This window comes from Rhea pennata, chromosome 3 (genome assembly GCF_028389875.1).
Source record: "Rhea pennata isolate bPtePen1 chromosome 3, bPtePen1.pri, whole genome shotgun sequence".
Lineage (NCBI taxonomy): Eukaryota > Metazoa > Chordata > Aves > Rheiformes > Rheidae > Rhea > Rhea pennata.
The window spans coordinates 107,842,032-107,868,686 of record NC_084665.1 but is presented as its reverse complement, the minus strand read 5'-3'; the positions used below and the strand labels follow the sequence as shown (position 1 = coordinate 107,868,686).

The window sequence follows — 26,655 nt, the reverse complement described above, 5'->3', positions numbered from 1 at the left end:
CTGGTGCAGAGGAATATACCTGCTGAACAGCTTGCAGGAACAAAACACCCAGAGAGCAACAAATGAAACAGATTCGAAAGGCGCAGAGAACAATAAAGGTAGAGTGACACTGGTGGGTGCAGTCCTGCAGAGGTCTACGAGTGTGCTCCCTTCCGCATGCTGCAGCTGGAGCCCGGCCGAGCTCTTCGGTCTGCACAAGCCCAGCATTACCTAGCTTTTATGGGGCATTATCTGACAGCCTGAGTGTGGGTTTACTGTCACAGGGCAGCAACAGGAATAGCCTTGATGACTGTGGTGGACGGATGGTTGCTGTACACATACGTGACAAAGACTGAATCGTGATGAGGGTGAATACCCTTCTGGATGGTGTTAGTGGGGCATACAACGTAAGATAGGATCCTCAGCCTTCTTTCAGTAAATTCATATCTGCAAAACAAGGGTGCTGGAGGTGCTGGGGAGGGGGGGGTCACACTGGTGATATTTATTAGCAAGTGTATTGGAAAAATACCTCAGCATTAAACAACAGAGTTAAATTTGTAAAGTTTTATACTGATAGCTAATTCAGGTGAGATGGTTTGAGTTTTCATGATCTAATCAACAGTTAGTAATGTCAACAAATAGCCTATTAGAACATGTGAAAGCAGAGAAAACTAGCTTAAAGTCTTTGATTTATTACTGATTACCTATTTGTTCATTGTCTTAAAACTCAGTGTTTACTGAAGACTTACTCTTTTCCTAACTTTAAAGGTCTACAATTTTAAAAACTTGGTTGTGAGACCATTTGACTAAGGTACTAAGGTACCGGCAGCAGCTCTAAGGAAAGCACTTTGGATGCAGAACAAGCTAGATGTTAACACCACCGGAGCACATGGTTAAAATAATTCTCGTCGTATCTACGATATACGACTTTGCTGCAGAACAGAGCTGGTTTTTGCTGCAGAGCACAGGAAAGGGCAATCTGTTTGGTGAAACAGGCTGTCTACCACACAGATCAGAAAGGAGACAGCTACCTCTTGCTAGGATGGAGATTTAATCTGACTACTACAAATGTCTAACAATTTTTTTTTTTTTACTTATTTGCTTGTTTGCTTGTACTGTAAAAGGAATATTCTTGTGTCAATTCAATTAATCCTTTTATAAGTAAATGTAGGAGTCATCAAGTAGTCATGAGGATCTGGCAAACATTAGGTGCTGCGCCAGGCTCCTCATGAGATGAATCCCCAGTTCTTTAGGAATTTCCAGACAGGAGTTTGCTTCTGTTTTCTCTCATAGCAGTGATAGGAAGTCACCAAGTAATAGCTTATTATCTAAATCACTTAATGGCTCCACCAGCCTAAGAGGGGAATAGCATTTGCTCAAGTCAAGCAAGCAGGCCAGTTACATTGGTAGATTTTCCTGTTTGGAAAAAGCAGTTACTTTAACTCTTTCTCTCAGTCACGAGACTGTTTTCTAAATGAGATAAGAGCATCTAGCCAGTGGGCTTATCTTTCCTGCTCAGATATCAATATGTTTCTGCTCTGACACCATGGGAAATAGATAGTCGCTTTGTAGGTCTTTTTAGAGAAAATTTATTTTTTTAAAAAATGTTCCTCTTCACCAGTTAAGACCCTCACATGCCAAGTCACTTAACTTCGCTGTACTTGCTGGAGCGTGCAATAGCACTTTGGTTAGTTTTGTAGAGGAAACAGTCTTATCAGATAACATAAGTTGTACTGCAATATTTAATGCTGTGCTTGAAAACCTGATCCTCAAGTTAAGTGATTATGTGGAAATCTCAGGTCATTAAAGTAATAAATATGAGCTTTATCAGCCCTCACTGTTGTGGAGGGAGACTTGAAAATGCCTACTAAAAGCTCACAAATCAGGAAATAAACAAAAATAATTCAGGCTAGACTGTGCTAGTTCTGCCTTTTTTTTCAAAAAAAAAAAAAAAAAGAAAGAAAAAAAGAAAAAAAAAAGAAAAGAAACTTGAAACCCAAATTTCCATAATAAAAATGTATGCCCTATTTTTATTTGTATTTTCTTTCCTTTTTAATGAAACTGAAACCTCTGAACTGTATTGCTGCCTGTGCCTAAAGAAAATAAATACTCTTTTCCTTGAATGCCAAACCAGCCAGTGTCACATGCTTTCTTACGCTGTTATTGCTACTTTTTATAAAGTGGTAAGGTTTGGAAAAACACATACCTGCTAAAAAATATATTTTATTTTCTTTTTCATTCTTTACTTCAAAAAACAATTTAATTTCTGGATTTATTTAGATTTTATTCTAAAAAAAAATGAGTATTTTAATCTTTGCCAATATCCCCCCTTTTTTTTCATCCTGCAAAGTCCTTTTACAGTTTAAGATTATTTCCACTTTTGAAAAGGGTTTACTCTTGCTCTGCATGGTTACTTCATTTCAATGATAAGTGGGGAACACAGAAAAAATATTTCTAGCCCTCTGTCTTTACAGACAAAAAGTTTGGATGAGGGAAGAGCTACCATAATACAAGTCAGTGCAAACTCATCTGCACTGTGTGTAGCTTTTTAGGTAGGTGTCCTCTACAATTCAATTTTGTTAGTTTACCTGGTAGACATTCTGCCAAAGCTTGAGTTTCAATCTTTTTCCCATGCAGAGAAGTACAGACACAGATATGATCTACCTTTACCAGAATTTTTGACAAATCTTTTCTTCTTCACTACATTTTTGTCTTTTAATGGTGGAGTCCTCACCCAACCAGACTCCCTGAAAATTGTGATGGTTTTTCTCCCTTTCTTCCAGCCACTCAATAGGCACTTTTCACAGGTTTTAATGTCTCCCAGCAGTAACTGTCATCACAGTTCAACAAACCCATGAAGAGGCCTTAATTTACTATGGCCAGAATGGCTTCTTTGTGACTCACTTTTAGCCCTAGGAGCTCTCATTTTCTGGTACCTGAAATGTATAAGAAAGGAGGTGGAAATCTTATACTCACTGTTAAGCTGTTGGTAACTTAATAGGTTATTTGTGTTTAACAAGTCTGAGGTATGTATTGACACCTGGAGGAAAATGCACTCCAGAAATGCTTTAAAAACTAGCTACATTTAGAAGAACCTTGAATGTAAGTGCAGTTATTAAATTCATTCTGTGTGTACATCATACCTAGGAGTTTTGTTTTCTTATAACCATGGGGGGCATGTCAGCTCTGGCAGCAGGTTACAACAGAAGAATATCAGGGACTGGAAGCCATATCATAAGTCTCAAAATAAGACTAATGAAAAAATAACATACGATTGTTTGAGGAGAACCTCTCAGGCTCTCCTAAAATCCTGAAAATATCACCATAAATAACATTAAGCAAATCTCATTGACCTCCTGAGACAGAAAGTCACGCCAGCAATGCTGACCCATTTTAAGGAATGCCTGTTCTCTTCACTCCTTGTTTCTTCGGTCTTACATAAAGACATTACTTCTGGGCAGGCCACACTTGTCTTTAGTGGTTTTCCTAAGTTAGGTGAGACCAGCAGCAACTCTGTAAAAAGTACTTAGAAAATTTAACTGAGAAGTCAGTTCTAATAATGAATCATAGTATATTTACAGATAAATGAAGTATTTGTGCTGAAAATTTGCTGTATTTTAGTGTAAATATTAGCAGAAAACTTGTTATCTCCTGCTCAGCTGCACATATGCTGCCTCTGTAGCAGGCCTATGTATCTACAGAGCTCTTTGAAAACAAAAGATGGGATTCTTCCTGGGGTTTTTCAACCCTGAAAAAAAGGCAAACTGTCTCCAGGAAATTTTGCTGAAGTGATAAACAGAACCAGCTTGAAATAAAAAGGAAAAAAGGCTTCTTGCACAGAATTTATTCCACTCATGAATTCCAGGCAGCCTTTCATGGCATCCCTTTGGTCCCACTTCCTGCTATTCTTCTATAACAATTCTTTTCAAAAGTTTTTTTTTCTTTTTTTTCCATCATGCTCACTTTGACAACTTAAAAATACCACCTGTGTTTTTTCTATGCTTTCTGAGTTGCCTAGCATCTAGAAACCACAGAAATATTAAGAGGTAAAGCTGTTCTTCAGCATAAATTCAGAAGTCTGACACTTCTGGGAGGAGAGAGAGTTGATTTTAGTGCCTGGACTTCACAGATGATCTTTGCTTCTGTTTCATGTTTGGCATTCTCAGGATGCCTAACTTACTATGAAGAACCATTCTGGTAATTCCCAAAATTGTTGGGCCCATTAGGTGCGTACAACATTGGGCCCGCACAGATATTTCTGTCAAGAAAATCCAGGTATCACAGGAAGCCCTCAGATGACCTTTCCCAAGTGGGTGAAGAAAAATTAAAGTTTCACTAGCTTTCAAAGATGCTGTATGGTGCCAGAAGCCCAAACGCAGAACCGAACTCAAATCCAGTCCCAAATCAATCATCACCCTTCTTCATGGTTATTTGTCTGCTTCTCAGAGCTGTTTTCAACAAGAAACTCCTGGAGTGTGAGCTCTTCCTTAGTTACCTTCTTCCTTCTTCAGTGTTCCCTATTGCACACACTGCTTCTATTATATGACAATCATGCTGCCAAGCTAGACAAAATTATTTTCTTTTTTTTTCTTTTTCAGAAACAGTCTTCTGGCCTATAAAATGGTATTTCTTGACTGTATTATCAGAAATGATATGATTCACTATGTCAGCAACCATATTCTTGCCAGCAGATTTCTTTCCAACCCTTTCTAGCTTACAAAGTATCCAAAAATGTTTCAACTAATGGGCCAATTTTAATTTTTATACTGTCAAAGACCTTCACTTATACGCATTTTAAAGGACATGAAAACATCTGGCAGGCTCAGGGCTGAATAGCGATTTTGCCACAGCCTGGTTTATTCATATCATGCCCTCACAGAAGGGGCCAAGGACTAAAATATCACATTTGTCTATTTTTATTCCTTAGGCTCTCAACGGTCCTGACAAATCTCAGAAACTGAGTGAAAGGCTCATGCAGGCAGGTCATTCCCTCCTTATCCTTTCTCAGAGACAAGGCTAATGCACCCACACTATGCTGCAATCTCGTGTGCTCCACAGTGGTGGTCAGCCTGGCCAGAAGGCCATGGTGAGATGACAGTCACAGGGGTGCACAGGAGCCTGTTAGGTACCACTCTCAGATTATCCCTGCCAGAAAGCATATTCCCCAGCCCAGCTCTGCTGTCCCTCTCCTGCCACCCAGCGCTTTCCCATGGGTCACAGTCACCTGAGAGACTGCCTGGTGGGGAGAGGTTCACCAGGCATCACTGGTAACACTCAACACGTAACAGTAACACACTGCTCTACACAGACAGGAGGTGAGCAAGGGACCTTTAGACACTGCTTAGTGTTCCCTCACTCTCCGTTATCAAACGTGAGTAGCCAGGCAAAGAAAGAAGATGCTTTATTTAGATACTGTCCTGCATAGCTTCGTAAGATCAGCTGCAATGTCTTCTTCAGCTAGTAAAACAAAGCTAGTTAACCACAATTAGGTCACGGTGAAATAAAGAACAGACAAATGCCCTGGATTCTGGAAAGGCAGTTAAATCATATGCCCTGTAAGGTCTTATTGTTATAATCACTTTTGATACTATGAAACGTTTACCTGGCTTTCATCCCTACTCCGTTGTTTGTGGTTGAAGAACAAGTGACATTTATTCTAGGCTAAAAGGCAGCTTTGTTCCAGACGATCTCTCATTCACTGCACATATATCAGCCCTGCAGGTGCTATGGTACACTCAAGAAACAGCAAGTTTTGGAACAATCTTCAAACAACAATGTAATGTCAAGTTATTACTTAGACAACATAATGAAACATTTTCTATGTCTCAGATATAGCAACTATTTTTCCCAGACACTGATTTAGATTGTGCTTACACTTCCATTGCCATTACTGAGAATAACCTCATAACCTCGCAGATTTCAGTGGAATAGTTTTGCTTTCATGTGCATGTTATTAAAAATGGAATTTTAAACCAATATATAGGTATGCTGTGTATTTGAGGAACTTGGTTGATGTAACACTTTAATTTTTCAGAGGCTTGAAGAATTTCCTCTCTTTGATACAGTGAAAGCAAATCCAGGCTTTCAGTGAGCAATTTATGAATCTCAGTATTTAAGAGACAAATTTTACCCCCGGGTTTCACATGAACATTGTGTCACTTAGATATAAACAGCAGAAAGAGTTCTGCCATATTTAATCTGTTTCATTCAAACATAATATATACACATAATATGCTATAGCTAGGCAAGATGCACCAAAACAAGCTTGGCACTGGTGAGACTGCTTTTGGAGTGCTGTATCAGGTTTTAAGCACCCCACCCCAGTTAAAGAATGACATTATTAAACTGGGGTGAGTTTGGTGGAGTCCAACGGGACATTTTGGGGCTGGAGCACTTGCTGAGTGAGACACTTACTCCACTTACTGAGAGGAGACAGTGGGGGAGCTGGGCTTGTGCAGCCTGCAGGATACACATCTGGAGTACTGCATCCAACTCTTGGCTCCCCAGTACGAGAGAGACATGGAGCTACTGGAGAGAGTCCAGCGCAGGGCTACGAGGATGATCAGAGGGCTGGAGCACCTGCCCTATGAGGAACGGCTGCGAGAGCTGGGCCTCTTCAGCCGGGGGAAGAGAAGACTGAGGGGGGATCTTATCAATGTGTACAAGTACCTGAAGGGAGGGTGTCAAGGGGATGAGGCCAGACTCTTCTTAGTGGTGCCCAGTAACAGGATAAGAGGCAGCGTGCATGAACTGAAGCACAGGAAGTTCCACCTGAGCGTGAGGGGGAATTTCTTCCCTGTGAGAGTGACGGAGCCCTGGCACAGGTTGCCCAGGGAGGTTGTGGAGTCTCCTTCTCTGGAGATCTTCAAGGCCTGTCTACCATGCAACCCTGTCTACCATGCTCTAGGTGACCCTGCTGAGCAGGGATGTTGGACTAGGTAATCTCCAGCCTCAGCCATTCTGTGACTCTGTGATTTTGTGATTCTGTGAGGAGAGAAGAAAAAGGGAGGTATTGTTCCTGTCTATGGCTGTGCAGTAGCAGTTTATAAAGAAAAAGGATCTAGACATCTTAGAAACTCACAGTGAGAGGACAAGAGCCATCAGACAAATTGCAAAAGGCAAATTCCTGCTATCCAGTCAGTTCCTCTCTTGGCACAAAGGAACAGTAGGAAAAAAAAAATTGTCATGATACTGGTTAAACACTGGACCAGGATGCACAGAGAGGCTGTGTGGCCCTATGATTGGTATTACTGAGAACTGAACCAGAACAGGCCCTGAGCAGTCTGTATAAGTCAGTCATGTTTTAGATGGGAGGTTGGCTCAGATGGCCCTGAGAGGTCCCATTTATGCTCCATTATTCCACAATTCTATAAAATTCAGAGACTCTTTATTTTCACAAAATTCAAGAATAAACCCTGAGAAGCCTAATCTTTTAGTTTGTTTCTGAAGTTTTGAACTATGGAAGGAAGGAGTCATCTCTCTTCACTTTATCAATCTAAAAGTTAACTGTCTAATTTAGATTGTCAGTGCAGATTTCCTGCACAGCTGTTGAAGAGAAATTGGTGCCTCCAAAGAGAGAAATTCCTCCCATCTTAGTTGCCTAAAATAAGTGGATAAGTGGAATGAGTCATCCTCAGTGTGACTTTCTCCTTCAACTGACTATAGTGGAAGTCTAGAGGATTAACTTCAACTAGATTCCTAATTTTTATGTAGTTGAAGTTAGGTGGGGTAAATCCCAGTCCAAGTGTCTGTTATCAAATAATTCTCTTAATGAACAATCCTTAGAACATAGAATACTTTTTTTCAGATACAAGAGGTTTATGATCATTTTGAAGGAGGAAAAAAAAAAACAGGTCTTAAAGATTTTTTTTAATCTAGACCATTTCCTTCATTTTGCTCTGTAGTAACCATATGAAATAAAAGGCATGTGCTGAAGTCTTTGCTGATTTAACATACCGCAAGTATATTAACATTAACTTGCTATGTATGCCACTGAATTCTCTAGTTGAGTATCTGTCCATTCATGGTCTCTGTTGAACTTTTTCTGTGAAAATCCTATGTCGTTGAAATCAATAGGAAATCTGCCACAGACGGTCAAGATTTCAAAAATGTGGTGATTACTAGCTAGAGAAATAGTTTGTGCTTATATCATGCCATGGTCACATGTGTAGTTCTTAGAGATTCAAACCAAGTACTAATATTTTGGAATGTTCAGCATCAATAAACATCACTGATGGTCCTAAGCATAGTCCAAAGTGTAACATCCCATTCTCAAATGCCTGGCTGAGATGACAAGTCTTAAACAAGTTCAGACACTCAGCAAATCTTATAGTGAATTACTTATTTGTAACTTATACTGTTATTCATTTCAGCTCTTCATTAACCTAAGGGAGCACTTAAGGAAAAAGAGTGATCTCATGATCTATATAAGCAACTAGAAGAACACATCAAATTTCTCAGTTTCTAAGTGATCAGTACTAGAAGTTCTTTTGAGTTTGAAAACATAAGTATCTTCCTTGTGTTCTCTCTCTCACTCATCACACAAGGACCACAAAATATTCCTCTCTGCTCCCTTAAAATCTATTTTGGATTTCTCACAATTTTTGTTTTACAATGTCAAATTGATGTCTTTGTAAATGTAGGTCCTCCTCAAAGTAAGTGACAGATGATCCACTTGTGTTTCTTTAGAACTGGGCTAAAATTTAGATTTTAATGTATGTATAATAGATTGTCCCAGCAGCTCCTAGTGTATACTTGTAGTTAATTCTTTCTTTCACCTCAAGCTGTGTGACTGACATAAACAAGTAAACAGTTATAGTTAAGATCTACAAAACTGCCTTCAAAGGAACTTTAATAGAACCAGATATTTAAACATCAAAGTGACATACTCCAAAAAATTGCTTAGCTTACAAGGACCAGGCTAATTTTTGATGTGGCCTTAAGTTATATTTCTGCATGTGTAAAGTGCTGCATCTGGCTTGGCAGGACAGTGCAGCTTACCATCTACTGCACAACTAAGTTCAAGTGGGAGGTGCCTGCCTTCCAGGGGCAGCCAAATCCAGCCAGCAAGCTTCACACTTACAGATTTGAACTTTCTAAAGTGCACAGCAACCACAGTTAATATGCTCTGCTTACATATTAGATTAATATTATGTATATTGTTTTCAAAATTCAAGCTGTACTTCTGCAAGTCATATCTGTTCTTTACTCCCTTATATATATCCGTAGTCAGATGGTTGTAAAGGGATCTATATATAATTAGTAGAAGAGCTCCAGATACTGTATTACTTGTACAACAGGTATATTGCTTGCCGTGTGTAATAAACTATAGGTTTAGTGTGTCAAAATTAAAACTGTAATCATATTTCCTTAATAACTCCCGAGGTTATATGTGTAACTCAATAATCAATACAACTGCTATGACACTAGTGGTTCTGCTTCAGAACCTGATAAGATCCTGGTCTTCAGGCACGGATGATTAACCAAACAAGCCTCACACATGAAAGGTGAAATTCTAGATGTATGGTAGCAAGTGCCAAAACTGACTTCAAAAAGACCAGAATTTTATTTGTAAATTTTCTTACGTTCTTAAAAAAGAACATATTGAATTTCATTTTTTAAAAAAATGTGCAGTACAAAATGTGTATAGCACATAATACCACAAAACTGTGTCAAGCTATACTTTTCTAGTTGATATTGTTCAGAGTAAGATAAAAGTTGAAAACAAACCTTTGTCTATGAAAGTTTAAAACAAATTTTTGTTTGTGATGACTGTCCAACTAGAAAAAGAATCAACAGAGCGCAGGAAATTCAAAGTAGAGAGTTGTTGGAAGAAACAAACAAATACTGAGATACCTGAATATTCAGGTATTGTCTGTGCAGCTGAAAGCCAGTCTATTTTTCCTACTAAACCAGTCAAATAGCGATATTGTCTCTCCCTATGAATCCTGACATGCTCATATCCTTAGACCATCAAGGCTACTACTAACAACAGATAGTACAAAGACTTTGGCCTTTTACTCAAAAGTTGACTTAGAGAAGAAAAGGGAAGTAAAATGAAAGAAAGAAATACAAAACTTGCACATAATATTTCTATTGAAATTTTATCACATATATTTTATAGGAGTTCATTCACTAAGTGATAAAATTGTTTGGGGCTTTTGAGTAAAAAGTAAACAAAACTGTCAGACCTTGTGAAATTTTCAGTAAACATGATTTTTGTAAATTGGAACTTTGATGAGAGTTAGAGACTATGTTTTTAACTATTTTTAACAGAGAACAGTCTACATGCTAATGCCTCTCCCTGCCCAACAAAAAAGTCTTCAGCAATTTGTTAGAAAAGATTTCTTCTTACTTCATGGCAAATACCTAATTATGTCTATTGTTTAATTTTGGGCTCGCAAGGAGTTTGTAAATGGACTCATAAGTAAAATTAATATGAAATATGAGATTTTCCTCCTGATTTTATGCATTTTGTATATATATTTTGTACACTCCTATTAGCTGAATAAATAGTTAAAATATAAAATGCCAATAATCTGTAACTTTAATATCTTGAGAACTAATGAAGGTAAGAATAAGTATCATCCATCAGTTAATAATAACAAAAAAGCAAGATTCCAATTTCTCTCCTTTTCAGCTTTGGAAGAAGAAACAGGTCATCGACAAATAGAAAGGGCAATTCTTTTTTCTCTACCATTAGAGGTACAACTTCTTATCACTTTGCCTGTCTGAGGCTCATTGTCTGCTGAGAAGCATTTATCTTCTAAGGTAAAATCAGTAAAGGACATACATTTTTTTTTCACTCAGTCTATAGGTAATCATGAAAAAAGCAGTATAATTGACACTCTTATTGGGCAGGGGTTGTTCCATCTAACTGGAACACATTTTTTGATACCTAAAACCTGTGGTATATCATACCATGGAGGAAAAAAAAAAGTGATTTGAGATCTACAGGCTAAAAGTACGGAAAGGCTTTCTGTAAAAAGCCTCTACAGGGCCCACTAGTGAAAAAGGTTCAACTTCAATGCATTCTACTGAAATCAGGTTAAGGTTTTCTGTGACTCCATAATCAAACTAAAATCTTCCATTTAATTTACAGAATTCAGATCTAGCACTGATGAAATAGTTGAGTGTTCAAAAAGGACATTCTGATAATGCTGTAAAGCAAACAAGGAAGTCCTGATTTGCTTTAGGAGGCAGACATAATCTATTGCTTTCATAATAACATTTTACTCAAGAGAGAAGGTTTATATAGGCAAAAATGTGAGCATACATATTAACAAAAAAACACCTCCCTCTTTGCCATATGACATTCTAAAAACTGAGCATTAGAGACATTTTAAAAGTTATCAGAAAGTGGTTGCTTTTCAAATTCAGTATTTGCATGAAAAAAAGCCTCAATTTCTTTGAACAACATAAAAAATGAAATGTTTGTGATTTTTCTTTTTCTCTTCCCTATCCTTCTCATTTTATCCAAAGTCACTGTATTTTGACAAATCCAAGCATTAGTGGGACCTAATATAGCTGGAGAGAAACCAGGTATTGGAATATACTGAGGAAATCTGCTGCATAGGATTCATGTAATTTGGAACAGCATGTACCAGATGTAATTTCGAACAGCATGGATCAGATTTACTGGGGCAAATATTTTTTAAGGGGTGGCAACTAAATAGACCAGCACTTGGAACATACCAGCACTACATCTGGAATGGCTTCTGCTTTGCACTATTAAACACCTTCTTCCCTTTGTGACTGAGTCTACTGCTCTCATCTGCATTCCATGTCATTTGGACCAGAAAGCAGAAAACCAGGAACAAAACCAGTTTTGCACAGAATACAAAAGAATTATTTTCTGAGTCATTTACCTTACTTCATTTTACATTAAGTCATTTCTGTGAGGACTGCTTTCACCAACTGAATTAATAATAATCACCTAGAATTTTGAGATGCAAAAAAGCTACTTTAATTTCTCCTTCATGGAGGAGACACTTTGGGATTTGTTTTGGTTTGATTTTGTCTCCTTTAGATTTTTTCAAAAGCTGCAACCTTAGCTGATATGAAAAGATATATAGAACTTCAAAAATCATATTTTGATCAAAGAATAAGAACATCCATCCTGAGCCACAATCACTAACTTGTTCAAAACCTGGAAATAAAATCAGGCTGGTCAGGCAGAAAGTAAGCTACAGTCTAACATTACCATCACAGACAAGTGTGGAGAGATGGAGAGAAAAGGTAAGAGAATAAGAGAAAGTGTTTCATCTTGAGAGACAGAGTTTGAGGAATGGGTGCAGAAGGCTTCACATATTTTCAAATGCTGGAGAACTTTAATAATCCCAGTATTTCTAAAACCATGGTACACCCTTTAGTATATATGCAGCATAAATAGCTGAAAGTGGTTATATGTTTCAGAGGAAAATAAGCCATATTGTACACTGTATTTTGACATAATTCCACTAATGTTTGAACAAGATTCATCTCACCAGATCTTAGACAACTAAAACTCAGTCATGTCCCTTAGTCACCTAAAGTTCCTCTTCTGGTCACTAGAGAGATGACTCTAGTGGAAGATGATAAATACTTACCTTATACCCACCTACATTAGACAGGATGAGATTATCATTTTCTGGAGGTCCTTATTTTTTCCCTTGCTGACTCTAAGGGGTTGTCTACTTTTGTATGTGCATTTCTCTCCATTGACTACAAAGGGAGTTCAGACAACTAGCTGATACAGGGATGGGCCCACTCTGTGAAGCTACATCTTTTCACGTGACTCCTATCTTCTATGCCTCACATCAGAGCTATGAGACTGACCAACAACAGCTACATGAGAATGCTCTGATAATATCCTTCCTCTAATACCCAATACGTATACTGAAAAAATGTTACAACACCATAGGAAGGCTTACTTATTATTGCCCAAATGCTTCTTTTTGATATGATTATCAGTGCTGATTCCCAGATAGTCTTTCTGTTGTAATATCTATCTATGAAAGCCATATCTGGGAAAAGCCTCCTGTAAATTGCTCATCTGTATCACATCCAGGCTTGCAGTCATTATAATGCAGCTATCATATTCTTGCTCAGAGAGACAGAGTCCTCCTGTCAGCAATAGCCTGTGAAAATTTCAGAGAAGTCCTCAGAAAATACACAGTCAAATACTGTGTTGAGCTTAAGTGCTGAGACTTAATATAATCAGTCTTATTATTATCTTCTTTTCACAATCTAAAATATTTTATAAATGTATCCTTTACAGAGGACTCTTAAGAGGTCATATGAAATGGTTTTACACTCTGTACATTCAACTTTGAGCAGGCAACATCTGTTCTTTTGTTTAGTAGTCATCAAACCTGGCTTTTTATCTTTCAGAGGAGGACAGATTGACTATATCATAAAATAGAAGAGCAGTGTTATAATGATCACGAATTTCATTACTTTAATCTGTGTTTATATTGTTGCATTTATAGTTAGATTTCTCTAACAGACAATTCATTACCTTATACCCTACCATGAAAATCAAGCCATCTACGTAAAAACAACTATTACGGTACCATTGTGCAGCAGCTGGGAATGAAGATAACTTAGATTGCTTAACAAATGGCCAGATTTAATTAGTGCACTAGCAATGTAGCAATCCTTAGAAAAAAAGAAAAAAAAAAAAAAAAAAAAAGCACCAACAACAAAGCAGTTCTAACTCTTTCCACAAAGAAGGCACATAAAAGGCAGGCTGCTTAGGAAATTTGATTCCCCATCAAGTAGAGCCTTCTAATAGTCTTTTGTTCATTGCCAAATTGGGTATTATCAGCATGTAAGTCTCAGCTTTCTGTAGTGCCGTCCACCCTCAGTTTTCAGTGAAATCAGAATGGGGCTCATGGACCAGGGTGCCTAAGAGTTCCCATTAACAGAAAACAAATATAGGTGCTCAGTCTGCTATGGAGAAAAGCAAAAATTTTATTCTCCAGTAATCTGCTGGGTTGTGCATTCACAATCAAGGAGAGAAATCTCACCAGGCCAAACTGCAAACATTTCCGTTCAAAGACAAGATATAGCAATGACAGCATAAAACGGAACGTGTAGAAACGTAGGTGAAATCCAGACAGGCTGACTTATAAAGCAGTGGCACCATTCAAATCTTTCAATACACAGGTGAAGTGATGAAAGGCAAAGGAAAGTGTAAATTTAACCATACTCTACTCTTTTTACTTAAAAGATCAAACATAGTGGTGAGTTCCCTAATTTGTACACAGTGTGAAGCCAAGCTACAGGCTTTTGTCTTTTTGACCTTGTTTTACCGCTGGTGCTCTTGATTGTTGAAAGGATTCATGAAGAGGCTTTAGCTAAGTTTAGACTCCTTGAAAGCAGTTTAATAGCTGTTCTCTTCCCTCTCTGTGAATTCCCAAAGCACAAGGAAAATTGTTCTGCTAAATTTCAAAGGCATTAAAGATAATCCAGGCACCCTAAGAGGCATTTTTCTTTCCAGAGAATAAAACAATGCCTTTTAGCTTTTGTTGCTATGTAATTCATGGCAAAGTTACAAACTGACTCTGATTGCAAGAAATGGCGCTCACAAGGTGTAAACATTTGCCAGCTGTTGTTGTTTTATTTAGGATATACTGTACCTGCATTGCAGAAAGCATGGTGTGTGGGTCTTCACAAAGAGTGCAGACTTTTTACAGAGCATCTAGAAGAGAAGGTATCATCCCGCTTCCAGCATGAATCTGTACATAGCCTAAGCATTTACTACAAAAAAAAAAAAAAAAAAAAAAAAAAAAAAAATCTGAAATCTCAGGCCAGTAAAGCTTGTGAGCAGCTATGTTATTACAGTATCAAGGCTAAGGCATCCTTCTGATGCTCTTGCTTCTCAGTGCATGTGAGAAAGAGGGCCACATGTTTGGCATCTCCAACTTTGTCTAGACTAGTGAGAAATGAGGTCCTGAGGCTCTGTCAGAGCACACCTTGCATCCATATGGCTAAACTTTCTTCCTCCCTTGATCATAGTGCCTTTTAGGAACAGCCCTGACAAATGCTGTCATCCAGATTGTGCTGGGGCATTCGTCAGGAGGGAGGTAGTTGGTACAGTCCAAAGCCATACCAGGGTTTATACCAGTCAGTCAGTTTGAACAATCATGTGCTAGCATGGGAATGTGTGCCCTGGTCCTATTTTCTTTACTAATATAATCTTAACCTCTATATCTCACTGCCAGCTCCGTCCAGCCCCTCTTACAGTAACCGTGGATGTTGTTCATCCTCCTCTAAATGGAATGAATCCTTTAGCAGAGGGAAGGCAGAGACCACAGAGTACGATGCCAGTCCTACGACTAAATTAAACTGCAACCAGATCATATGTCAGTGCCAAGGAGGAGCAGGCACAATCTGCAAGAGGAGAAGGAGGCATCTGTGACCTCAGCTGTAACACAGCCACCAAGGTGCAGAACTGAGTTACCTGGTTCTAAGTCTGCTCTTTAGACAAGGGCAACCATGAATTTCTGGAATCAATTTCAGGTCACCTTCTCCTCTAGATGCTTATTTTCTTCAAACAGACAGGCAGACTGGTGACAATTAAGAAGTCAATATAGCAAGACTATCTGGTGTTTATAGCTGCAAGAGTAATGTTAGCACAAGGTAACTATTCTCTTACCACTGAACTGTTACTGTTTAAAATCCTACAAAAAAAAAACCACTGATTTCACTGATAGCAGAATCCCACACTTCAATCAAGGCACAAGCCCTCAGCTATTAATATTTAAATAGTCTTTGGTAAATTAGTAATCCCTTTATTATCCAAATAAAAACATGGCTTGGCTGGCATTTCTAAGCACCCCAAGCCTTGAGCTGGAGCAAGTTAGAACAGTTCACTAATTAAGATTTAATTATTTCAGACTGCAGTTACTTAAAAAAGGGGATCATACTTCTGTTCCCCTCGTAGCACGTCACAGGAATTAGTTTAGAACTGTAAAAAGACCTGTATTGTTCCCTCTTATGCCCTGGGGAGTTCACACCATTTAGCAGTGTCTGCAGTTTGTACAGCTGAACCACTTGATGAAACCTAACTCATATCAACAGTCAGTTACGAATCTGGAGAGAGTTCAGCGGACGGATGCTGTCTGCAGAATCCCAGGTCTAGTGGCTGCCCCCTGTTCGTGGTAGCAGATTGTAGGTTTAGTTAGGACGGCCTGGCAAAGTTGTTCCACACCCTTAGAGTAGAAGCTGTACCCTGCTCTGCAGCTCGAGGGAGGTCACACACGTTTATGGGGCACGGCGGGCAGGCCACCCGCCACGCAGCAAGCCTCGGCAGGGGTTATACGCTGGCTGCAGACAGAGCCATAGCCCCTGGCACATGCCAGCCATATCGCTGGTATTTGATCTGTTCCATACAATCTTGTCTCATTCACCGAAAAATAAGATAAACCAGAGATCTTCAGACCTCTGCAGGAAGCTGACCTAGAAATCCTGCAGACTACCTCACCCACTACTCACCACAAGACCTAGCCTGTGTGCTGCAGCCATGCTTGTTTAAGGGCCAGAGCTCATCCCTGAGCAACTGGCCTCACAGCAGAGCCAGCAACCCAGTGCAGAGGACACAGACAGATTTTGCCTGTCACACAGCAGAGCTGGCAAAGGGCTGAAAGCTTTGAAAGAGGTATCAGGAGAGGACTGCTTGTGAAAAGCAAAGGGATCCAGCTTCCTCAAGAACATTATCTCTGAATTGGAAAACTATAGCCTGCTGCATCATTTAAAGCTTGTCAGCAACCGGCTTAGCACATGCTTGGTGTTGCTGTCCTCTTCTTTTAGCCACGTTTCCCAGTCCAAGCCAACTCCTTACACTTACCCTTAAAGGTTGTTCATTTTCTTAGCTGAAAATTATTCATTGCATCAGCTGAACTTCTGAGTTTCTGTGTATCCTCCTGCATGCATAGATATTCCCACGTCAGCCCCGTCCTGTTCCTGAGCCATTTCAGAAAGGTCATTCTGTCCATTTGGCTAGTAAAGTATTGCCATAGTGTCTTTCCTGGCACTAAACAAACCTTCTAAGCATGCTCTGATAAGCAAGCAGCAATCAAGTTTCAGAAAATCCCACTGCTAACATTTCTATATGCCTAATTGAAGATGCTGTATCCGTACATAGGCAGTAAAATGAAATGGCCTGATTTTCAGAGATGTTCAGCTCTTCCACATAAGTGCCTTTGTGAGACAGGTGATTTACAAGGCTGTGCTGTTAAGCATGTAGCTAGTGGCTAGGAAGTTTAGAAAGCTAATCTAAGCTGACAGAAATAGGAGTTTTACAGAGGGACCATCTCACAGAAGAAACTTTTTTTATATACATACATACTCAACCTATAAATCTAGAGATTGTTGCCCATCTTGACTTGTCAGCTGGGCTTGGAGTCCTATACATTGTTCCTATTGGAGAGAGAAATTGATGAAGTCAGATATTTCTCTTACGTGATCCCATTTATTCACAGCAACACCACCAAAAATGTGAGCATTCATGGCCCCCTCACAACACTGATTTAATAGGGAGACTAGTAGACCTACAGCCCTGTTTCCAGCAATGCCACCACTAAAATGTGAGCTCCCTAAAAGTGGAGGGGAGGAACTTCCCTTCCCTATCAAGATTCCTTCTGCTTGGAGCCCCGTATGTGGAATCAAACAGTACTATAAAGTTGCTTTCTCCTGGGCACCAAGCCCCTTTTCTGCTCATCAGCAATCTCCCAATCTCTTTTTTTCTTACATACATACAACTTAGGCTTTTTTTCTTTTATTTTTCTGGTTTTTTTTGCTGTTTCTCCTGTATCTTTCTCACACAATAAGATATACCTCAGCATGCACCTTTTTAGCAGACTAATAGTTTCCACCATTATTTTGCCACAGAGTGTAGTTACAGCTGAAATGAACAGTGGCCATTCTATCCACTAGCTGTGTGCCCACAAAAATCTTAAGGAAGGTTCTCATAGGCTTCACTGAGTCCCGGATGAAGACCTGTAACCAGAAACTTACTTTGTATGAGACATTCTCCTCCCACAGACCTTAAAGATAAAATTCTAAATATTCATTTAAATGAATATTCATTCATTTAAACTCATTCAGGACCCAAAGTCAATGAAAAAATATATAAAAATCATTCAAAAACCATTCAAAACCTCATTTTGGATCATCTTTCTAAATCAGAGGAAATGGTAACAGAAAATAAGGCTTCAATCGGACATTTATTTCTTTTCATTGACTAGGTGCAGGATTGACAATGACTTTGTGATAAGTTAAAGTTCAGTAAAACATCAAACTGATGGGTAACTACTTAGTACTGTACTTGCATGCTCTTCAAAATTGTAATTATTCCACTGAGTAAACAGATTATATCTTTTTTTCTTCTTCCCAAGAGGCAGAAAATGAGCAAAAAACAGGCAGCAACCTCTGTTCTTTTAATTTATTGATCTAGCAATCTATATTCCACATTTTTGCAAATGAGATTTATCCTGCATAGTTAATTTAGCCTGGCAAGACTTCACTTGAGTGTATGTAATTTTCCTAATACCCTTTCAAAAATCCTTGATCACTTAGCTTTTCTGCAAACATCAAAGCAGAGATCATGGCCGCTGTCTTTTTCTCCTTTACTAGAGTGGAACTGAAATATCTCATGAGTATTTCATATGCTATGAAAGACAGATGCTGATTTGACAGATTTTAAGGTCCTATATTCACTGGAAATCTGGCAGCTCACACAGAATCTATATTGCAGATCTCTCCTAAACTTCGTCTTTGGGTGAATTTGTCATACTAATGACAAATTCTCCACACATATCTTTTCTTAAATTGGTGTTTCTTATGGTGTTTTCCATTCCTCTAGCCCCCTCTACAAACTATCTGTTATCGTATCAGTCACTTTTACTTGCATTGTCAGACTTGCTACACTTCTAATAATAGTCCAAAAGCAAGTGTATGTGCATCCAACAACAGTTCTTTCTTTCTCTGTCTCTGTTCATCCTATTTAGGTTACACATTTGGGGAAAAAAAAAGTAGACCCACCTTGTGGTAAAAGGGCAGTTTCCCACATTGTTGGTTATAGGAAACTCCATGGTAATTGCTTGTGAACCCAAAAGGGGCTATTTTTTTTAGTAACTACACATCTATTAGCATGCAAGGCATTTATATGTAATTCACTGGTTTTAATCTGCTTGTTCAAAAGCAAAGATTGGCAGAATGGCTCCCTATAAGCACAAAGACTGACAAAGAACATGTCAGGGGTTAAGACAGTAAGTCTGACCCATATCTGATACTACAGATGTTAAAATAGCTTAACACAGCTTTAAATCATGCTAAACATTCATTTATACTCCAGATGAAATACCTTGGAGGTAAAAATTAGTTCTCATTATCTCATTGAACATAACTCTATATAGAAGAGACTGAACTATTTCCAGAGTGTATGGTCATAATTAATTAAAAAAACCCATAGTCAACAAAACTTCCAAATATCAAACAGGTCTTTCATACAATTTATTTTTTAGGCAGCTTTCATTTTGTGATGTAAATTATTGCATTTTAATTAACTTTTTCCCTCTTTCTTTTTATTTCCATTTAGGTTATATCTTACAGTCCTTCATTAAATACCTTACCTTCATGCCATATATCTGTTGCAGAGAATTAATTAGTAATGAGAGTCATGAATCCTGTGAAAAGCAAGAAATATTAAAGAGGACTGCTATGGTTATGCAGAGTATAACTAACCAGCACTGTGAATCTTATATACAGCAACCATTATCTGAAATATGCATACAAGCACAGGCTTAATTTTTTTCAACATTCTTGGAAAATTGGAAAATGTATAAAACTTTATCATTATTAATAAATTTTATGGAAAAGTTATCTACCATATAAATTGGCTTGGAGTGTTTGTTGGGCCATAAGTATGGCCTAACTGATGAAGAAATGTCACTCAGTTTATCTGTAGGTTTAGAAGAATTACTAAAGTGCTAACTTTCACTATGGATAAAAGTAATCACACCTCATTTACTATAGAAGAGACTCCTGATTTCTATCGAGTTTCAGAAGTTAATTTATTTTCCAGTCCCTCAGGAGATTTATTCTAATTAGATATAAAAAAGGTGTGTTTAAATGTGTTGAAAATAATTAGCAGTCTTTTATCACCATCATTACAAAATTATTAAAATAGATTAACTCAATTAGTTTCCATGTAGAGATAATCTAGGAAATTATGATTTCCAGGCCTATTTTCACAACCAGGCTAAGACAGGATTTTTTTTTTTTTTTTTTTTTTTCAGTCAGGGTTTAAAGCCCATGTTTTTCTGATTTCTAGAGCCCTCCATACCCAAACTGAATTTGCATTCTTGTGGTCATGCAGGATGTGAATACTTATATGCTCAGAGCTTCTAATTTATTATCAGATTACATGCTCTATGTTAATGCAATAAGTAAAAGAAAAATCTGCAAAATTCAATATCCTTGCATTGATCTCTAGTCAAAGGTATCTCCTGGCATAACAATTTTGCACTAGGAAATCTACTGATTTTCCTATCTATGAAATGTCTAGATTATTTATCTTTACTGAGTCTATGTGAAAGTGTTAATGTTATTTGTACATTTCATCTCTTGGGCTGCATTAATCTTCTCGCTAGATATCCTAATCGTATGTATAAATGTTAGTTGAAAGACTCATGTGGACTAATAGCTGATGGGCCAAGGCAACAAATTCATGTAAGTATATTAAGAATAATTCATATCTTAAGACTCCTTGGTTATTCCACTTTATATAGTTCCATCAGCATCAACCATTTTATCTGTTATTACTCTCATTTCACTGTCATTATTCTTCTCTTTTTATATCTTTTTCCAATATCATATTCAGCTTCAAGTATGGATTTAGGTCCCATTTCAACTTCTGCTCATCAAATACAGAAGACAAGCGAACATATCCATTGTATTAGTCTTAATTTTTATGAGGATAGCTGCCAGAACTTAGAAATATGACTTCTTTATGGATGCAGCTTTACCAGTGTAAATCTACATAAAGAAGAATTAGTATTAGCTATGTCAGTATAAACACTTTGAAGTAAGCATGCCAATCTTTACTTGGACAAAATTACTCATGAGATGAAATCTATTATTTCAATGGTATTGCTAGATAAGAGTAAGTAGCTAGATGTGTAAAGGAGTAATCTGTCATGCAAAATGCAACTGCTTTATTTTAACTAAAAAGAGGCCACTGACTGTAAGTAGCAGAATAATCATGTTCACAATCTGGCCTGATTTTTAAGATCTCACTGAAGTGTCTTTGCAAATATTGCAATATTTTTTGAAGAATATCTACCAGTGCTCCTTCTTTACATGACACAAGAGGATAGCCATCTGAAAACATTTTTCTGCTACACTGTTATCACTTCTAATTCTAAATTAACATAGTTGTATCCTATACATGTTCTCTTGTTCCTAATGGAAGCCAGCACTTTTCACTTAGAAAATATGGGATCACACTGAGTAAAAATATTTAGTCTGGAAGAGAAAAAATCCCACACTTATCTGGATTTCAGTTACTGCAAGAAATATTTGTACTTCTAGAATATTATAAATGGTAGTTCATAATAATAAAGATCTCCCAATACCATTTAAATATATTGTATTTAAAATAAACCAAAATTGAGCTATTGGCAATTACTATATCATTGATGAAAATATCTGTAGGATATCTCATATTACTTCTGCTCAACTTGGATACAAAAAAATAGTTTCTGTGAATATAAACACGAAAAAATGCACACAAGCAGAGACAGTTGCATTAAGTTTCAATATGTAAAGCATGTTCCATGTTTATTATGGACATTTAACTTAGAGTGTACTACAGACATTTATTACAGTGTGTCCATCTTGTTTAGATTAGGTATCCAGTATTTTTATTTGTCAGATAATATCATTCTATCAGGGATGTAAGTTTCCTAACATTTATTCATGTTACATTTGTACTCCTCATTTGCAAATCTTGGGATCCTTATTTATAGATAAGGGAACTCTGGATTATCATACAAGAATGAGTTCTTCATCTGTTCATTATTTATTCTAGCTCTACTGCTAGTTTTGGCAGTTCAGTCATTAGACCCAGTAGACAATAAAAGCTCACAGCATGGTGTATACATGTATTTTTGCAATCTAGGCAAGAACATTCTTCTGTTAAGTCAGGAAAAAAACATGTTTTTAGATCAGCTATGTACATTATCTGATATTAAAACAAATATAAGCCATATATAACCAATGACAAAATCTGACCTTTTATCTCCAAAGAGTTTATTCTTACTCATATTCAGAACAGTGTTTGGATATGAGATAATAAGCAAAGCAAAATCCAAGTTTTAAAAGATTAAATACGTTCTAATCCTTACATATTTTTCTTTTTAACCCTGTCATTGTAGCTATGCTTACAACTTCAAATTAAAATCAACTATGTTAATCAAAATGCTCTCTAGAAGATGAGAGAAGTTACAAGTTATCAATCAGTTGTCATATCTACATAAAGTTTAAAACTATATTATTGTTCTATAGATCAGTCTTTTTTTTTCCAGAATTTATAGGGGAAGTCTGACAGACATCCAAAAGCAGGTAATTTCCATTTACCATTTCTAAGAAAAAGCATCCCATGATTTTGTTCTGGACCCTGGACAACCTTCTTCCAGGGAAAGGTATGTTATGTGTAGGTAGCTTTCCTAATCACCTCGCTGCCAAAGGTGATGTATTCCATCTTGTTTCTCCATTTGCAAGAGTTAAATGACTCATGGGACCACCCAGCATGACGGGTACAAGAAGGACACTGGGATGCCCGATCTATCCTGTGCTGCTTCTCCAGAGGACTCAGAGGTGGTGAGGTATGTCTCACTGCACAACTTGATTATAAGTCCTGGGCACATATAACCTTGCATTTAGATGCTACCCGTTATACTTAAAAGATACAGAGCACTTTTAACACTAAAGGTAGAAATGCAACCTCTCTTGAGTTTTCACCTATGCTTTAAAGCACTTTAGAAACGCAGAATGCACAGGCAGACTTGTAACATGCCTTATAATTTCATCTGAAACTTTTCCCAGCTCTCATTAATGTGGGAATTTTCACTGAGCAAGGTTAATCCCACTGTGAGGACCTCAAATGGCAGTGAGAAATATTCAGGTTAGGTAGTAGGGCAAACTTTCTAATGACAGGGATAGTGAAGTGCCAGATCGATTGCCTGGGGACATTACTGAATCTCCATTCCTGGAAATATTTGAAAAAAGTAATGCTATAGGTAGAGCTGATCCTGCCTTGCTTGGGGCAGCCAGTTGAACTCTTAAGATCATATCCAGCTTTATTTTTGCATGATCCCTGGCAGAACTGGTCCCCTCAGACTGGTTTAAGTGTGTCCATTGCATCTGACAGTGTGCTGTCCACAGTGGCACAACGCACACTGCAGCAGTGGTTGGCTTACACGCACTTCAAACAGCCATGCAAAAAGGGTTGGAAGCCATGTCAGCCAAGGGGAACTGTCTTTACAGTGGAATCATCACCCTAAAAGCATGATGCACAAGATATAGAGACAAAGAAAATTAGAGTTAATAGCAGAATAGTTATCTGAGACTATTTCCTCTTTCTCACTGTCCAAAGGAGGGAAAAAAAGCATTGCCTGCTCCATATAGATTTTGTAGGAAAGCCATTTACATATTGTTAGCAAACACTCTGTCATTCTACACTCTCTGCACAACTACAGTGAGAGAAAGAAAGCTCTAGAGACTCATTTTCTTTCAGCAGTATTCTTGCAGGCTTTATTCCAAAATGGATTAGGGAATTAAAGAGGAACAGCAGGGTAGGAGACATCTATTAGGACAGAAGAGCAGTGATGACATTTTTCAAAGGAAGTGTGAGAAATGCTTCACAGGATGCCAGTAATGAGCAAGGAACCTGCATTACCCTGTAAGTTCTTCAAAATAGTGTCCAGAAAGTGCTTATTATAGAGCTTTTCTGTTGCAATTAAGTATAATCATGATGATGGCAAAAGAGCCTTTATAACACCTTTAGATCAAAATCAGGTGACAAGTAGTCGCTACCACACTGAGAATATTTAGTTCTCTTTGTGAATTGAAAGGCTCAGCATAATTCCTAGTAGATATGTATTTATAGCATGAACAGATACATTTCCTTCTCACCCTGATTGGTTATTTCAGACTGGAGGCTAACATTTGAAGGAACACTGAAGAATGAAATTTTGGAAGAAGGTAATATCCTTGGGGGGTTTTGGTTTTGTCATTTCTGTTCAAGGTATAACAAAAAAAACATCAGACTGGACTACATTTCATATAGGCTGAAAAGGAGAGGAAAGACAGAGAAATAGATAAGAAATATAAGCCAATTTATATTGCCAGGACGATCAAACACTTTAACAAGCCATATGATGCAGGGTCAATGATTTACTTATCAAAACTAAAAATGTTCTGCATGAAGATAGTATCTAATGTATAAAGGAATACCAGTTTTAAATATAGTCTGGCTTGAATATATTATTTGATTTAAGACTATGGCAGGCACAGATGGAAATTTTCAGCTTCTTTTCCAAAGCAGTATTTCTGACCTGTTGGCTAGCTGATTTCAAGATAAAGGATTGGATAGTCAAAGGAGGATTAGAGCTACATTTCACGAAAACTGAAGGAATTTCTCAACATTAGCTGAATGCATCTTCAACAAGCTGGCAGCACAGGCTCTGCAGTAAGAGGCTCATAAGAATAGCTACAGAACATGTTTTTGTCTAATCTCTGAATTCTTGTTCTGAACTCTTTGTTATTTATATCAATAAAGTTTTTTAAAAATATATTTTAATAAAAAGGCAGAAAACAAACATATTTTAGTGTACTATATGCACTTTGTGAGGCCTGTAACCTTCCTGTCTTCAAGGTCAGCAGCCTCATTAGCTTTGCTGTGGCTGAGCTAAAGCTGAGCTGTAGTAAATTAGCCAGATTCGCAAAGCCTTCTACAAGTGCAGCTGCTTACACTGCAGTTAAAAAAAAAAAAAAAGGGAAAAATAAGAGGCTGATCAATAATTACCCAAAGTGAGACAGCCATGAATTATTTTAAACAGATCAGAGCACACTCAACCTAAACATTTATTTTTGCTGCATTCTTTTTAAAGTATCTAGAAGCTCCACTGTTAAACAAAGTTGGTTTTTCCTGTTTTAGATTTAAAAAATAGCAAGAGGGGAAAAGAAAGCCAAAGAAGCATAACACGTTATTACTCATAGACTAACTGCCTACATTTCTCAGTTGGCCAAGTAACTAACAAAAGTGTGTATTTTTGCTTTTAGGATTACAATATTCTGTATGAACATGTGCACATTTGTGCTTGTGATATTGACATATGCACCTATACAGAGATCTATAACCTTAATTAGAAATTATATAAACCCAATTAGCATAATCTGTTGTCAGATGAGACGGCTGCAGAGCTGCATCTAAAAAGGTAATTGAAAAGATGAGAAAAAAGTAGATATGGAAATCTGCCCAATGCAGTGAAGTCTACTTTACATCTGCTACTTAAGTGCTTTTTCTGCTGTAACTTTGTCCTTATACTCTGTATGGATACAAGCTGCATCAGCATACATTGATGCATTCTTACTGGCATATGCTATTTTTTTCATATAGAGTTTACATTTTTCTGATACCATTTTCTTGTGAAGAAAAGTTCATTATTTGTACCCCAAAATTGTCCAGACTGAAGCAAATTTTTCTGCCCCCTAATTCTAAGCAAACCAAAACAAACCAAAGCAAGAAAACCAAAATCGCCCTTAACCTTCTTTTTTCTTTCTCTCTGCTTTCTATTTTTTATCCCACCTTAGTTACCTCTGCCTCAAAGCCCTCTCGCTGCCTGGCTTGGTGCTAAGCCTCTGCTCAGGTTTCTGGCAGAGCATCAGGGGAACTTCTGCCTTGCTCTGCAGACTCTCTGCACTTCCGCTGCTGCTGACTCACAGCTTTCTATATTGCTAGGCTGAAAGTCCTAAAATTCAGTATTACACAACAGAATATATCACTTTTCAGCAATGTTTTAATAAAAGTTTTAGAAATAGGCTCATGAACTAAGCTTCTAATAAAAAATGGAGAAAGATATGAGGACAGAAGTTATACTGTACTATATTGAAGTTATCTTCAAATTTGATTATTCAATGATATGCTCAGCTGTTCATTAATCTGCTGTAATAATACATTGAATTCTTTTCTGTTATTAATTCATGTACTTTTTCAATCACATATAATGATTGCCTATCACTATACATGTGTATACAAATAAATATAGAGCTAGGAATTCTCTCTTTCTCTCTCTCTCTTTTTTTAATTTAACTTCCTAAGTCAAATCAGTTTTCCAAAGTCTGAGCTTTCAGCACTTTCAGCAGCAAGCATTCCTATCAGAAAAATCTCAGAAAATGAGAGACTCAGTGAGTATATGTGTTATCTTTTACTAAGTCAGATAAACTTCTTTGCGCAATACCTATGTGAGCACAAGGTTAGCCTAGGGCACAACAAAGAATTTCTGCGAAAAACTCACAGAGAAGGAATAGGCAGGTACTCCAGCTCAGACTGCTAAGCAAACTTCCTTCCTCAAGAGCAGGGATAGGAATGACATCCAAGTAGACAAGAAACAGTTGTACAGGGGACAC

At 37.6% G+C, this 26,655-nt stretch overlaps 1 long non-coding RNA gene across 1 annotated transcript; it reads left to right on the top strand.

Annotated features, from left to right (window-relative positions):
- Positions 1–26,010, top strand: LOC134137957 (uncharacterized). Its single transcript, XR_009957783.1, has 4 exons — positions 1–98; positions 22,747–22,850; positions 24,178–24,228; positions 25,840–26,010. It is a non-coding gene; the product is annotated as an uncharacterized LOC134137957 (long non-coding RNA).
- Positions 26,011–26,655: the final 645 nt, after the last annotated feature.